This window comes from Myodes glareolus, chromosome 20, assembly GCF_982192425.1.
Source record: "Myodes glareolus chromosome 20, mMyoGla1.1, whole genome shotgun sequence".
Classification (NCBI taxonomy): domain Eukaryota; kingdom Metazoa; phylum Chordata; class Mammalia; order Rodentia; family Cricetidae; genus Myodes; species Myodes glareolus.
Window position 1 is genome coordinate 46,201,952 of NC_142045.1, and position 16,745 is coordinate 46,218,696.

A 16,745-nucleotide genomic window follows, 5' to 3' on the forward strand; every position below is an offset into this window, starting at 1 on the left:
CTGAACTGAAACTACAGCAGCTCTGAAGACTTGGAATTAGCCAATTTAGGGAGGGAGACAGAGGGTAATACTGGAAGCAAGCTGCGGGGAGGCCGAATAGAAGGGATAACTGATTTTTGCCATGCTCGTTTGTTTCTAATAATTATTATTACATATGTAACTCTGGATATTGATCCCAGAATATCATGCATGTTGAGCATGTGATGTTGGCTTCCAGTGAGCCAAACGCCCAGCCAGCAGATATGCTAATTAGTGGAAGTAATGATGTTGTGATTCTGAGGAATTGGGGTCCCCTCTTGGGGCTCATAAAAGAATTTGAAGATGAACTTTAAATGGAAGCTTGAAGACAATTTTATTAGAGGTTAAAGAAAAATACACAGGGCAGGCAAGCTGAAAATCTCAGTAACTTCATGGAAAGAGAAGAAAAAAAAATGGCTTCCCTCATGCCATTTGAGGGAAGCTGGCAAGGAGGTTAGTTAGCCACATATCAGGGAAACGGGGGATAGAGAAAGAGTAAGAAAGCCCAGAGTACCCAAAAAAGTCTACTTCAGCTCTGATCAGCACCCAAAAGAAAGACAGAGAAGAATGGAAAGTTAACCGTTTGGAGCCAGGATTCGAAAATCTGGGCAAACTCAACAGAACCTTGCAGTGACTTGGAGGACCTGTGCTGGGAGGTGGGAATTCTGGGAAGGAAGAGTGTATTATCTCATTAGAAAATGGCTTATTTCTCTCACCTCTTTAGCATGGCTTAAAGTGAACCCATTTTCTTAGGGGTGGATCAAACAAATAACACATACAAAGTCGTAGTTCACAGAACCTTTGTTTGACCCATTAGATGGGTTTTGTTTTATTTGTTGAGACAATGTCTCATTTTGTACTCAGGGCTGGCTTGAAACTCACTATATAGGCCATACTGACCGTTCTTCTGCCTCAGTCTTTCTCAGGACATGGGATTGCAGGTGTGTACCACCATGCTAGGATAGAAAGTTTGGCATTCCTTTACTAATCATCTTCTCTTACTCTGCAATTGACATTTTAATTTTAGAAATTCCCTGATGTTGGCCCTGTTCTCTTCCATTCAGTTTTCCACCCCCTGGTAAGGGAGCTTGCTCACTTCCAAAGCTTCGTTCTTTGACAATTCCCAAGTCAAGCTATTCTCTGTATTTCTTTTCTGAGTTCCATGTCTCTACTTTGAAGTGCTGACATGTCTACATGGAGCTCCCCAGGTATAAACTGAGACTCCTTGTCTTCACTTGCCTTCTGTCCTGTCTCTGTGCTCTCCAGTTCTCCCTCAGCAACTGTTACTAGCCCCGCCCCCTTCTTCCTTTTCTTTAGACTTCCTCTCCAGTGCATTGTAGAATAATATTTTAACCAGGCAAAGGTGTGTTACATCTGTTTCTGCTCCATTTGCTAACAATGTAAAGATGTGTTGTTGTTTATCCTGCGTCTGTTTTACTTTGCAAAGGTGTGTTGCATCTGTTTTACTTTGCCTGCCTAAGGCATTTGATTGGTCTAATAAAAATCTAGATGGTCAATAACTGTGCAGGAGAGGGATAGGCGGAGCTGGCAGATGGAGAGAAAAATTAGGAAGAGAACTCTAGGCTGGGAATGAAGGAAAGTAGAAGGAGAAAAGAATGAGGGAGAAAGAGAGGGACTCACCTGGAGCTGGAAACCAGGCAGCCACGAGTAGCAGCTGAAGTAACGGTATACAGAAGGAAAAGAGGTAAAAGTAGATAAAGAGAAACAGATTGATTTAAGTTAAAAGAAGCAAACCTAAGCTAGGCCAAGCATTCTTAACTGATAATAAGTCTCCGTGTCATGAGTTGGGAGCTGGTTGGTGGCCCAGAAGGAAAAGCTCGCTACATCAGTCTATTGATTTCCCCTTCCTAGGGTCGCTAAAATCGCTTTTGTCTTTCCTGCACCCAGGCTTTCCTCATCGCGGATGTTGTCCCGGTTTTACCGACGTCTTTTGTTGGTAAAGTACCTTTTACTACCAGAATTGCAACATAGAACCGCTCGGGTTGCTTTCTGCCCAGTCAGAAATTCACAATGAAACTCCCACTATGTGTGTGTCAGAGTGAATAATGAGAGTTAAGAGTCACCAAATAAAATAATAATTTATGAGCATATTATCATAAATAAATAGATATGAAAATAAGTGAGCAAGAAGAAACTTCTTAGTAATGAACATGGATGAAGTGATTCAATTAAAGATCACCTCTGGTAACCTCTCTCATAATAATTGTTTTGTGCGGGGAGCAGATGAAATCCTGGGTACATATGTGTTGTACATGAGCACAGACATGCCAAGGACCCCAGTTCCTCAGGGACATGGGAATGACAAGACCTTCCTCAGGTCCGGCTCAAGGAAACAGCAAGGCCTTCCCCTGGCTCATGAGGAAAATGTTGACTACAGCTTCCTCCTCTTGGGTGTTTCCAGCCTCCTATTTCCCTGCTACAAAGATCTCTACCAAGATTAGCTAAGTCTGCCTCCTTGGTCAGCTGTAAAACAAGTTGAGTTTATGGGGTGTTGTTGTTGGCATGTCTCTGTCAGAGTACAGGACTCACCCGATCCCAGCTTTTCTGTAGGTGTGTTCTGCCATTTCGTCATTCTCTGTCACCCCATTTAGGTTCATCCCTAAACTGTAAAAGTACCACCCACATATGATAAAATTACTGGTTGGAAGTCCGGTGAGAAAGGGAATATTATATAGTCACAACAAAAGCTCATAAAAGATTTGTATTAATGACAAAGAGACATCTAGAATCTGTGCAGTGGCAAGGTGATTATCATCTGGGATCTAACCAAAAGGAGTTCTGGCCCTCTGATATGAGAATGGGTCAGACATCCACTAGGAATTTCCAGTATACAGTGTGAATTAATGTAGTGATATTTCATTTGTATTTTAATAAATAAAGCTTGCCTGAAGATCAGAGAATAAAACAGACACATTGGTCAGCCATACAGACCAGGCAGTGGTGGCACACACCTTTAATCTCAGGAGTCACACTAGTTAGCCATAAAAACCAGGCGGTTGTGGTGCACGCCTTTAATTCCAGCACTGATGAGGAATATAAGATGGGATAAGACAGGAGCTCACTCCCTTTCAGTCTAAGGATTTCTTAGAGGTAAGAGCTCTCTAGTGGCTTGGTTGCTTTGCTTTTCTGATCTTCAGGTTGAACCCCAATATCTGTTATCTGTGGCACAAATTAATGCTGATGGACTATCAGAAGCTACAAATAGAGATATACTTTTTGAGAGAAATCACTGGATTCTTCCAAACTGTCAAAGGTCATCAGATTTGAGATTCCAGACTAAAAATAAACAAAAACTCAAAGCAATTTGTGACCCTACATGGAATCCTGTATCCTGAAATACTTCCCCAGGAAATTATTAATTATTAATTATTCTTTTCTGTACTGAGGATAGACTCTGAGGCTTCTCGCATGCTAGTCGAGTGCTTTGTCACAGAGCTACATTCCTAGACCATTCGTGCTGTGGTTATGCAAGAGAACAATTTTGATTTTCAGCAGCAAGCACCAGGTTATTGAATAGTAACTGAGCATCATGCCTCTGACACTCTTTCAAGTGGTTCCAAAACATGATTACAACCATCTACTCATCTATCTCTAAAAATATATCACTATATTTAATTATTATTATCACTATTATCTACCTAGTGCAAAATATAACTAAAGTAAATGGAGTCCTTCCGCCTACTCACCCTTTCTATTCTGTATTAATTACCACCCTGTTAGAGGTGACTCTGACAGCCTAGTGGAGAATCAAGTCCAACGTATTTCCAATAGTCTTTTATTAGTAACAATGACAATGGGAATGAAATAAAAACCTTACAACTGTTTTTCTAAGACATTTTCTCACTGTAGTATGTGTGTGGTTTACCCTTCTCCTTGACATGTTCATGAATCACTGCCATATACATAAACTATGATAGCATATGGCATCCTCAGCGCCATAAGGAAAATGGAAAATTGGTCTTCTGTTTACTCTGTGCAATATTGGAAAAGACATTAAATACTGTATTTTCTAGATAAAAAATTCTCATTCAATTCTTGGCTCTAAGCACCAACACTTATTCCAAAATGTAAAGGGTTTCAAAAGTGATATGGATTTTTACATATGTGCATATATTTATGTGCGGATATAAATGTGTTTAGTGTTTTGAGAATTCATAAGAAAAAAATGGCTGTCAACAGTCAACAAAGAATATTTGGGAAACTGCCCAAATTGGCCATCTTGCTCCTGTTTAAATCCTCCAGGCAAGTCACTCCCTGTTGAGAACAGATGGCTGTCTTCCAGATTCCAGATGACTGTGAGCTCAGTGTAAGGCAATTGCTTTGCAGTAGACACAGTATTTGTGTTTTGAAAGCATTCTTTGTGTATGGAAATACACACAGAAGTTATTCTTGCTCTACATCAAAAAGATGTTAAGAAGCCACTTTTAAGGCATCATGTGAGGGAGATCTTTCTTTCTCCTGACAATGTATTATTTTGATTGTCCTTAGGATGCCAAGGGATGGGTCACTCTTGGTAGGTGTTTTGGAGGGGCGATCTAAGAGCAAATCTCACCGTGCACCATTGAGAGGAGTGAATTTCTTGCAGGTGCCACACTTCAGCTTTGAGGGGGGCTTGGAGCAGAAGCATGGCACTGTCTGATTAGTGATGAGAGGAGATGCTCCTGCCAGCTGCACTCAAGAGGCTGCATCTGCAGACGGGGACTTCTCCTGCATCTATAATTGAAGCTTTTCATGACTGAAATCGAAGCTTCAAAGCTTGTCAGTCCCCAAAATGATTCTGAAAGTGTAAAAATATTGCTGTTTTATTTCTATAAAACAGAGGAACAGCTGGTCGTGAGCCTGTTCTTTGAGATTCAAGGTTTTCCCCTACAAGTGTGATTTGTAGAAGTCATTTAACTCTTAGACCAGGGCGTAGCAAAACTTCATTATAAAAGGCCAGTTAGACAGTACTTTCTGCATCACGAGGCTGTGGCAACTACTCAGCTATGCTATTTCAGTATGAGAACAGCCACGGGCACTATTTACATTAACGGACATGGCCATCTTCCAATAAAACTCCATCAATAAAAACTTGAATGTGAATTTCATATAGTTGTTGCATCTATATTATTATATTATTCCATTTTGATTTACTCTTTAACCATTTACAAATGTGAGAACCATCCTTAGCTTGTGGGCTGCATAGAAATAGCAGATGAGCCAACTCTGATAGTCACTGCTGAGGTTCCCCAAAACCCTCACCTGGAAACAGCCTTGAAAGGCCCCCTCCTCTTACTTCATGTGGCAATCATTGAGAAAGTGTGTGCAAAATGCTGCTCCACGCATAAATGAAGCGACATTTTTATCAGGTGTGTTTCCTCATCCCAAGTCAAAGCTGTCCTTTTGTGTATGGGATCCATGTACATACATGTACATGCATACATACATACATAGATCATATGTATCTATGACTGTGCAACACAAAAATGCTTGTTTAGAATTGATGCCAACGATCAGTATCGTTGCCCTTAGAGCTTGTCATGCACAGCTGACACTTAGGGAGAAAAGATGGTTAATATAAAATCAGTTTTGGCGAGTCCGTTGATAGGATGGTGCTCTGTGCAAGTGTGTCCGTTTGCACATCACTACCACTGCCATGTCGTAGATGAGAGGACAGACTGCCAGGAAAGATCCATACCATGAGTCAGAAATTTCTTCCTGGAAGATAGTATGAAAGACTGCTTTAGGGAACTTTGGTGCGGGAGAATTGTCTGTATTCTGTCAATCATGTATTTTAATAAAACGCTGATTGGCCAGGCAGGCAGTATAGGCAGGAAAGCCAGACAGGAAGTAGGGGTGGAGCAAAGAGACTGGGAGTATTCTGGAAGCTGAAGCTTCCTTGCCACTCCTGCGCAGACCACCGAAGAGGCAGCATGTAACTTGCCCAGCTGAGAAAGGTACGGAGCCATTATGGCTAATATAGATGAGAATAATGGGTTAATATAAGTTATAAGAGTTAACAAGAAGCCTGACCTAATGGGCCAATCAGCTTTATAACTTATAGAGTTCTCTGTGTGATTAATTTTCTCTGGGACTTGCCAGCTGTGGGGTACTGGGCGGGACAGAAACCCCAACAAGCCGGCCCCTCGTGTTACAGAACTTTTTTGTCCTTACGTTGAACTCATCTATGAAGAGGAAGATGATGATGTTTAACATTAGGTGTTTATTAGCAAGGCTAAGTTCCCTAGAGCGCTGGTTCACCTAAGCTTAAAAATAGCACAAAGAAGGCAGGCACTGCTACTAGCACCGTTTTCATGGGGCAAATGGAAGCAGAGAGAAGTTAAATGACAGCTCTGAGCCCTGCTGTGGTTTGACTGTGCCTTCTGTGGATGCCCTAGGGTAAGAGGAGGGACCTGTGGCAGGTGACTGGGTCATGGGACTGTTTATTCTTTGTCACTGAGGGCCCTTGGTCAGCTTCACCTTCTACCTCCTGCCAAGTGGAGACATGGTGAGGGGCCCTTGCTGGAGAGTGTCACAGTGATGCTCGACTTCTTGTTCTCTAGAAGTGGAGAAAAATTCTGAGCTCTATCATTGCCCAGTCAATGGGGTTTTGTCATAGCAACACAATGAACAAGGATGTGCCCCTGCTCTGGGTGGTGAATGAAGGCTTATACCAACGTTTCCAGTTCCACCATCCAGGCTTTCGTCTCTATACCCACAGAGTAGAGATAGATAGCCTCTCCTCGGTGGGTAATTCTGCTCTGCCAGAATTCTTATCGCTGATCTGTGTTCTCTTCAGCTAGGATACAGAGCTGCTAGCTACCTAGCTGAACCCTTTGGCAGGTCACATGTGTCTAGGTAGAGAAAGGAAGTGAAATCACATACAATACTAGCAGAATGAACTTTGCTGAAGAGTAGGAGTTACCTAGTTCTGCAATTAGGGGGACATTATAGAGGGTCCTGAAGCGCAAACCAAGAGAACTCTAAATCAAGCAGGTATGGTGCCATACGCCTGTATTCACAGCACTGGAGAGGTGAGGATGGGGGGGGGCGGGGGGGAATCACACGTTGGAGGTTACAAAGTGAGACATTGTCTCAAATAAACACACACACAATGCAGACTATTTTACGTTGGTAATCACCTTCATGGAATCTAATGACAAATAGCTCTTGTTAAGTGGCGAAGTACCTTCTTATTGTTATCAGTGGTATACCATTTTGAGAAGAAGAGGGCTGTGGAAGTTCATCCCAGCCACCAGACTATATGACCCAGATACCTGCTGTCCCATTTCAAGGACATCCTGGACCTAGCTAGCCTAAGGAGCATTACAGGAAAGGGTGAGAAAAAAAATCATGATTGTTTCTCTGCTCTGTGTTCTTGTAAATTGAGAGTAGATGCAATGAGATTACCATTTTATTGTAGAGGTCTGTAACTCTCCAAGAGCTGGGCTGTTTGTGAAGCTGGGTTAGGGAGGTCCTTACATCTCAACACAGAGGGAATCTTTGCCTAGAGTGAGAAGTTCCATCTCTGAAGGGAGTGTGGATCTGAGGAGTAGAAATTGAGCTTGAATGTTGACTTCATGGAAATTGGAGATAAAGTGAGTCTACATCTCTAAGTGCAGCCAAATAGAAAAGGAAGAAGAAAGGGAAGAATGGAGGATGGAAAGAAAGTGAAAGAGGAAGGGGAAGAGAGCAGGCTGAAAAGTGAGTTTGCATATAGGCGTCCATTAAAACTTCTTATTGATAAGATGATCCAGGGACACGTACTGAGACAGACTATGGGTCTCCCGTGACAATAGAGAGTTGAAGGACAGAGAAAAATCTAGAGCTCTTCACTATGCTATATGCTCGTCTACATGCTCCCACTTCAGGGAGGCAAAAAGGGACGCGTACTAAAGACATAAGAAACTGGGCACTGTGGTGCTCACTCACTCGGGGGGAGAGAGACAAGATTGTTGGGAGTTTGACAATAGCCAAACTGATCTATGTAGTGAGTTCAGGAGATCCAGGACTATAGGGTAAGAAAAATAAAAAGGTGGGAGGGAGGGCAGTTAGAGGCAGAGAAAGAAAGAGAAGGGGAAAGAGGGGGAAGGAGAGTAGATTGTTAGATAGACAGACAGACAAATAGAGAGATGATAGATGGATAGATAGACAATAGATAGACAGATCAATCATTCGATAGATAGATAGATAGATAGATAGATAGATAGATAGATAGATAGATAGATAGGGAGCTATATGTGTGTTTCCTCTTAAAGGCTGGGAAGAAATAATGGACAGAAAGGTTGACGTGATTGTCAAGCTGTGAAACTGCTGCTGTTGCGTGCACTGTTGATGCCTGAACCTGGGCAGTCAAATGGCCCTGGTCTGGGGGAGGTTTTGGCTATGAATAAGATTCCCAGCTATGGAGGAGACGAGGAGTGATGCGGCCAAGGCATGAAGAGACAGATATGTAGGAAAGGGAGGAAGATACCAGCTCAGCCATGGAGTCATGCTGACCTCATCCTCTTTTAACAGGTTTGTTCAAATCCTCCCTTTTGGATTGTTATACATGATGTCCTTGCAGGGTTTATAGTGACCAGATAAAACCTTCTAGAATGGCATCTAGCAGAAGAACAACTGAAGTTTCAAAGCAGAGGAGTGAAGTAAATGACTGACTAACAGGATAAATTATACTTTAGGGAAAGACAGAAATTGGAAGCAGTGTGTTTTAAAAGGTCAATTTAGCTATGAAGAATAAGACCTGAAAAGGTCTTAGTCTGTTACCATTTAAACTGGAAATAATTTGAGATAGGCTAAAAAGGAAAATTTGATTTGGAATAGACAGGAAAAAAAAAGGCAAAATTTGTTTGATGGGATAGCAACACCAGAAAGACAACTCATTCTGAGGACATGGGAGTTCACAGAATTTCAGCTCAGCTTGAACAATTAAGAATTCGAAATGTCAGACCACACATCCGTTCTTTGGCTTTAGGTCTCTGGAGAGAAAGCTGTAGGAAGTTCTTGACTCTGTATTTATTCAGGTGTTTTGACTGTGGATCAGAAACTGAAACTTGCAGCCTGTAGTAGTCCTGATTCCTAATTCATATACTGATAGGTCTATCCTATTTTATTTTATTTGGCAAAAATGCAGTTTTTCAGTTTGAATTTGAATGCTTCCTGTTGGGCATATTCTCACCAGTAAACCATGGCTCACAGAACTTGCGAGTTGGCACTGTTAAGACACACACCCTGTCACAGAAGCTGCGGTGTGACACAGTGACTCATGCAGCAAACCCCTTTGTCCGTATGGCTGCCATGATGAGATTTTTCATTTTTTCCTTTTTTTTTAACTCTTAAATCTTGTTTTATTGGGGGTGGTGTTGCAGGGGCGAAGGGCAGATGTGAAGGGATGGGGGAAATGACTGGGCTCGAGATGCGTGATGTGAAAGACACACATAAAAATAAACAGAAGGTTAAAATAAACAAGCAAACACAGGACTGAAGGGAAAAGAAAGAGTAGCCAGGAATGGGTATTCAGGACTTGCGCTCTGCCCCCAGGGTGCCTGCCTTGAACTTCTTACCCAATTATTTACCTCTAATTCAAGGCACTGGGAACCCTGCCCATCAGTGAAGCACTCCTAAAGGGGTCGCTGTGTCTCACTGTCAGCATTTGGTAGCCCACGAAAAAGGGAAGCGAACCCAGTGCTAAACCTTACCTTACAAGGGGCTTAAATTAAAGGAGGCTGGTCAAATGGCTCAGTTGAAAAGTGCTTGTCACCCAATCCCGAGGACCTGAGTTCAATCTCGAGGACCTGAGTTCAATCTCCGGGACCATAAAAAAATCACAATGTAGAGATTCATGCTTGTACTCCCCGCACCGGGTAGACAGGGAGATCCTGGCGGCGCTCTCTGGCCAGCAGCTCTAGCCTAATAGGCGAGCTCCAGGTTTCATGAGAGATCCTGTCTCAAAAATTAGCGCGGAGAAGCGATTGAGGAAGACACGTGAGGTTGACTCTGGCCCCACACACGTGTGCATCGGCACCTCGGCTGTGAGCAAACACACATACTATTTTCTAAGTGACAAGAACTCACGGAGCACAGGAGCTAGGCAAGGGTCTACAAAGAGAAAAACAGGAGGCAAGTGCACCTGGTATCTGGTGAAGAGGGGGTACACAGAACACTCACCACTGCCCTGCTTTTGAGAGAGGGAGCTTTCCCGCCACCCTCTTAGGTTGACTGGGAACCAGCAAACCAGAATAACAAAAGAAAAGTTAGCAAGAAAGCAGAGGGAAGTATTAATCTAATTGTGGAATAAATAAGAATGCACAGAAAGATGGTGGTAGGGTTTGGACCTACTCTATCCTTTCAATAAAAGAAAAAACCACTTAGGAAAGACAAAGAACTTCGAAGAAAGGTCAACGGACCCTCTGGAGAATGGACGGAGACAGGATAGCCTTGTGACGATGTCTGTTTGGGTCACTGGTGATCAGAATAACTCTTCCTGCATAAATTCCCAAAGGAAAAGGCTCTGACAGGTGAGTTCTGTCACATGAGGGAGTTCAGAGAAAAAGCCCATTTTCAAATGCCTTTAGGTCAAAATCATTTTGTAGGAGTTCCTGCTAGACCTCTTCTCTTTCATTTTATTGAAAATTTAGAAACTTTTTAAAACGTAACTCTGGGACTGAAGATGTAACTCCATTGGTAGAAAGTCTGCCTCGCCCAAATGAAGGCCTGAGTTCCATTACTGGCACCCCATAAAAAGGCATGGTGGTCCATGCCTGTAACCCAGTATTTGGAGGGTAGAGGCAGGAGGATTCGAAGTTCACGGTTATTCTCACTTACGTAGCAAGTTTGAGGCCAGCCTGGGACATACAGACCTTGTGCAAATAAATACATACATACATAAACACATGAAAACCAATTGGGGATAAATAAAGAAGTAAATAAATAAACATGATGTCTAGAAGACTGGGGCCACACGAAAACCAAATAGAAGATAGATAAATAGATAGATTGATAGATGAATAAATGAATAAATAATAAATAAATATTATGTCTAGACAACTGAGACCTTAGTACTTCCAGCTGTTCCTACAAGGAGCTAATACATGATTCCTACATTAAGTTCAGGATAATTGCAACTTAAAAGAAAGCTCAGCAGATCCAATTTGCCCTGATCTCACGTTTAGTCTCTGAAATTTTCTATGACTGTGGCAGGCAGGGGCTACCTGGTCAAGAAAAGGGGAGCAGTGAGAGGAGGTGGGGAGACGTCCAGCTGAAAGGACAGTGGAACTCTACACCCCAGCAGCTGGAGCTGCTGACCTCCAGGTCTACCCTGGGCCTTCCGCGTTCTGGCACTTGCCAGAGCTGCACACACCTCGGGTTTCTCTTGGTTCCCTCCCACCCAGCAGAGCTGCCCACTCTTCCAGGTCTCTGTCAGAGCCTACTTCTCACAATAGCAGTTGGTCCAAACCCTTGAAGGTCTGCCCCCTTATAAACTTGACTCTAAACAAGCTAAACCATGCTCTCTACAAGAACTGATGTTGCCGCTGTAAACGAGGCAGTTTGGAGAGTAGGAGAAGACTTTGTGGAGGTTTTTAATCCCATTAAGTTGGAAGCCCTTTAGTAAATTATAATTACGATATTAAACTCATATTCTGCACAGGAGGTCACAGCTAGAGGTAGAGTGCCGTGTCGTGTCTTGGTGTCTGTGGTGGGACACTGGTGTGGTCCGGCGCACTCGGTCCCTGTAGCAGGACACTGGTGTGGTCCGGTGCACTCGGTCCCTGTAGCAGGACACTGGTGTGGTCCGGTGCACTCAGTTCCTGTGGCGGGCACTGGTGTGGTCCGATGTAATCGGTCCCTGTAGCAGGACACTGGTGTGGTCCGGTGCACTCGGTCCCTGTAGCAGGACACTGGTGTGGTCCGGTGCTCTAGGTCCTTCCGGTATTCTGTTGACTTTGGACAGGATACTGGGTCTCAGCAGACCACAGCTTCCCAAGCCATCAAGGAGAAGCAGACGCTTGAGAAAAGTGACCAGACACGTCCACAGTGTCAGAGAGCTCAGTGTGAGCCTTGTCCCCTGGGTGTGACTCTGCAAGCTGTTCACATTTTTCTCATGGTTTCAGGAAATAAGCAGACTCAATCGTGTTTGTTTCCTGGGTAATATCCCAGCATCATGGGAAATGGAGGGTTGGAAATACGTAATTTCAAGCTTTTCTGTAACTTTCAGGATGGAGGGTGTATGGGGGGGGGGGGGTGAACAGGCAGAGAACTCATTTAGATACTGCATTCTACCTAGGTAAGATAATCCAGTGAGTTTAGCTGACCTAAGAGGTATAATAATATTTATAGTATATCTCACTGAACACATTCTGTGAATAACTTATTTTTGTTTGGGGAGGGATGGGGCTCCATGCATCCAGGGCTAGCCTTGAACTCATTATGTACCAGAGAAGGATCTTGACCCACCTGCTCCTCATTCACCTCCCCTGTGTGCAAGGTGCAAGACCACCCCAAGTTTTGTATGGTGCTGGAGGTGAAACCCAGGGCTGTGTGCATGCCAGGAAAACACTCTACCAGCTGAACCTGAGCCGCATCTCCAGCTTTCTTTTTTTTTTTAAAAAAAAATTATTTATTTATTATGTATACAATATTCTGTCTGTGTGTATGCCTGCAGGCCAGAAGAGGGCACCAGACCCCATTACAGATGGTTGTGAGCCACCATGTGGTTGATGGGAACTGAACTCAGGACCTTTGGAAGAGCAGGCAATGCTCTTAACCTCTGAGCCATCTCTCCAGCCCCTCCAGCCTTCTTTATTACTTTTTTAAGTAATAGGAATTGAACCCAGGCCTCACACTTAGCATTCCCTGAGTTTCAATCCAGCCCAGCACTTGTAGGTTCTGTTTAATAAAGGTCTTAGATTAAAACATGTTCTAATAGTTCACATCTGAAGCCATGTCCCTGTTTTCTCATTATTGCTAAGGCTCCATCAGTGTCAGGTTCAAATATCATATTAGTTACACGTGGTGAGGAGACCAAAAATGAGAAGAGGTTATAGAGTCTATTCTTGTTTTCATTTAGCGATCCGATCTCAATTCACTTGAACAAAATGCCACTTAGAGAAATTCATGGCACAAGTCGTTTGTCCAGAACGTGGATACTTGCACAAACAGATTAAGTAAAAATGAGTTGATGAGAAAAGATTTGAGCAAAATGTACATTGATCATTAGATCACGTTTTTATGCTGTTAATTCTCATAATTTTCATTTGATTTATTTCTCTCCAACTATAGTAGTCTTTAGAATTGCCCATGGATTTTAGATGTTTGATTCAGGAGACCTAAATTGCATAGGTCTTATCACATATTTTAAATTATTGCATCTAAAGGGATGGATGTGAATATTATATATTAAACATACTTTCTAGTATTATTAGTATAAGCCATCATTTGTTAAAGCATTATTTTGGTACATTTATTATTCGTTTATTTTATTTTATGTGTATTTGTATGTATGTGTGTGGGTTCACTGGTGCCATGGCACAAGTGTGAAGATCAAAAGACAACCTTGTTGAAGTCAGCATTTTATTTCCACTACGTGGGTCCCAGGGATCAAACTTGGGTCTTCGGGTTTGGGTGCAAGCCCCTTTACCAGCTGAGTCATCTCTCTCTATCAAGACACATTTTAGTCCCATCTGTTTGAGTGGGGCTTCACCCCAGCTCCTGGCACCATTTTGGAATGTTAAGTGGTAAGCTCCATTTCAAGCCACCTCCCTTGGGAGTTGCCACGGTCCAGACTCCACCTCTGAGAAAGCCCGCCAAACCATGGCGTCTCCCCAGAGAGGGTCAAGACCACTCCCACAGGTTATTTAAATTGCTTCTCCCCTCCCCAGAAAACAAACATATGGTCTCTCCAGTTCTTCTTTGCCCTCTCCATGTTTTCCCAGAGGGTCACCCTGGAGCGCTGGCATCCATTAAACCTGGGCTTTTTCTAATTCAGATTGATTTGGTCTGATTTGGATTATTTTGTCAGGCCAGAAAAACTTAACACCACCCCACCCCCAACCCGAAGACAACTGTATCTAACCCCCAAGACAGGAAAAGCTCAGGTGAAGGAATGCCAGTCATGGGTGTGGTCATGGGCTACATAAAGCTAGCTTCTGGGCTGTGGGACTGGAGAACGTGAACACAACCACTGTGTTTGTCCATTTATTCACTTATTCATTCTGAAATGATCGTGGGCCCCTGGGACTTTGGGAAGGCTGCAGAAGCAGAGTCACTGGTCGGCAAGGAGACACAGTGAAAAGTTGACCAGCTCTGCACAGTCCTAGCCCTGCAAGTTTCGATTGACCACACCTTCAACCTCTCCCACTTTTAGCAACTTTTGCTCTTTCAGAATAGAAAATCAGGAATCAGAAAATGCTGACCGTGAGCCAGCCGTGGTAGTGCCTGCCTGTGATCCCAACACTTGGGAGACTGAGGCAGGAGGATTTTGAATCTGAAGCCATCTGGAGCTGCTGATATATGGTGAGGCCCTGTCTTAAACCACAAACACAAAGAAACCACAAAACAGCGCAACAAACACTCTAAACACAGCTAGACTGTGACGACTTCCTTGGTTCTACTTCCTCCAAAATCTTCACGCGAGTTTCTCAGTTTTACAGTGACTACTCATGTACGCACCACCTAGGTTCTCTTCGGCTGTCACTTAACTTCTGGAGAAGTGAGAATTTGAATCAGAAATTCCAAAGTTAGGAGCTCTGTGCCAGGAGCCAGCAATAAAACCTACTTTTGCTTCTTGCTCCATAGGGCACTTAGAGACAGGCTTGGTCTCTCTTGAGGCCTCCAGTGGTAATCACCTCATTCACAGACAAAGCCCAACTTCAGACTATACGGCCATGGCCAGAATTCTCTCTTGAGTTCTTCACGATGAGACTGAGAGGGTTATGACCAAAGGCTAGGGGTGGGGAGGTTCTAAGAAAGTCTTAGGAAATGGGGGAGCCCCACATTGCACCCCTCGCTCTCCTAGGCACTGTATTTGCATCCTGTTACAGACAATTGTCCCCAACTCCTGGCTTCAAATAGCAGAAAGTCATTACCATATGGCCCTAGAGGCAAGAAATCTGAAAAAGGTCTCATTTGGACTTGAGGTGTCTGAGCTGCCTTCCTTCTTAGACTCCAAGAGGACTCCATTTTCTCCCTTCCATGATTTCTAGAAGCTTCCTAAACAACTGGTTAATGACCCAGCATATTTTCAAAGCCAGCAACCTGAGACAGTTGTGCTGACTGGCTCACACTGCTGCCTCTGCCCTGTTCTTGCCATTTGAAGAATTCTTGTGATGACTTTGGGCCTATGGATGACTTGCGTGAGTTTCTCCTTTAAACTTGTCTGTTAGCAACTTTCACTCCTCTGTCCTTGTTGCCTGACATTTGAGGATGGCTATCTTTTTGGGAGCACCAGTCTTTCCACCCCACCTACTAACAAGAAGTTTTTATTCAGAACCATTCCTACTTCTATCAAATCAGATCTCTGGTTGGAAGAGGGGTTCACTTCCTCCAGCCCCGTGCATCCTGGGAGGGTTGGCTGAAGCTCAAAAGGGAGATCCTAAAAAGGGTGCCTTGGTTACACTTCAGATATAAGGACATGACTCGCCTTTTAGTAGGTCTTAGGGATTTTTGGCATCTCTGTGAAGAGATGTGATTTATTTCTACAGTTTAGCAAACGGTAGAATTGCAGCGTGAATGATTCCTGGGTTCCACACAGGAATGATTATGATTCCACATAAATCTCTAGCAGGCAATAGCACTTACTTTGAGCAGATTCCATAAAACACAGTGTGTCGTCTGCGCAGGCTGTTTGGGCTAAATTCTAAAACAGTTCAGGAAGTTTAGAGTTCGGTCTCCTTGCATTTTTCCATCTCGGCATCCCCTGTCTGGGCCCCATGCTAGGGGATCTTGAGCAAGGTGACTACGCTCCCAGTGTCGAGCATGTGATCTTAATACAGACTCTTCAGCATGGCCATTAGTATTAATGTCTTGGCAGGGAGCTTTAGATCGGCACACTTAAGCTCCAGGGGCTTTAAGAACTTACTAGGATTAAAGAAGAACCAGAGAATAAGAACAACACAAGAAAAACTTGAAAAAAAAATGAGAAAAACATCTAGGTTAATTTAGGCCAAATCTAAAGTGTTTGTGGTCGTGATTGCTGGACCTTTTTTATTCTGTGCATTTAAAAACTGTATTTTATAGAGTTTAAATACCTTATATTAAAAAAAATAATATTACTCACTCGGCAGGATACCCTGAGGCTCTTCCCTGTAGCCGGGGCAGGCAGACCTGTCCTGGAGCGACCCTCTACCAACACTGCAGTCAAGCACGCCTTGTCGCCACTGTGACACTTCAGAACAATGCCCATGCCTGAGAACATGCCGCTGCCGGAACTATCCAGTTTCAGTGTGGTCCGAAAGCCCTGTTAAAATTTTCATCTCTGCCTGCCATGCAGTGACTCGGGGATGAGTCCTGAGAATTTGCCCTTTGGATGAGTTCCCAAAGTGATGCTGCCGCTGAAGGGGTGATGTGGGAGAAGCACTTTAATGTCTACAGAGCACTCACCACCAGGTTACCATTTCAAGAGAGGCAGAAGCCATGCGTTTCTTCTGTAAGAAAGATTGCTGTTACCAAGTGAGCCATGTTCACTGTTGTTTGAAAGGATTAGAAGGATTAGGAGGTGTGGCCTTGTTGGA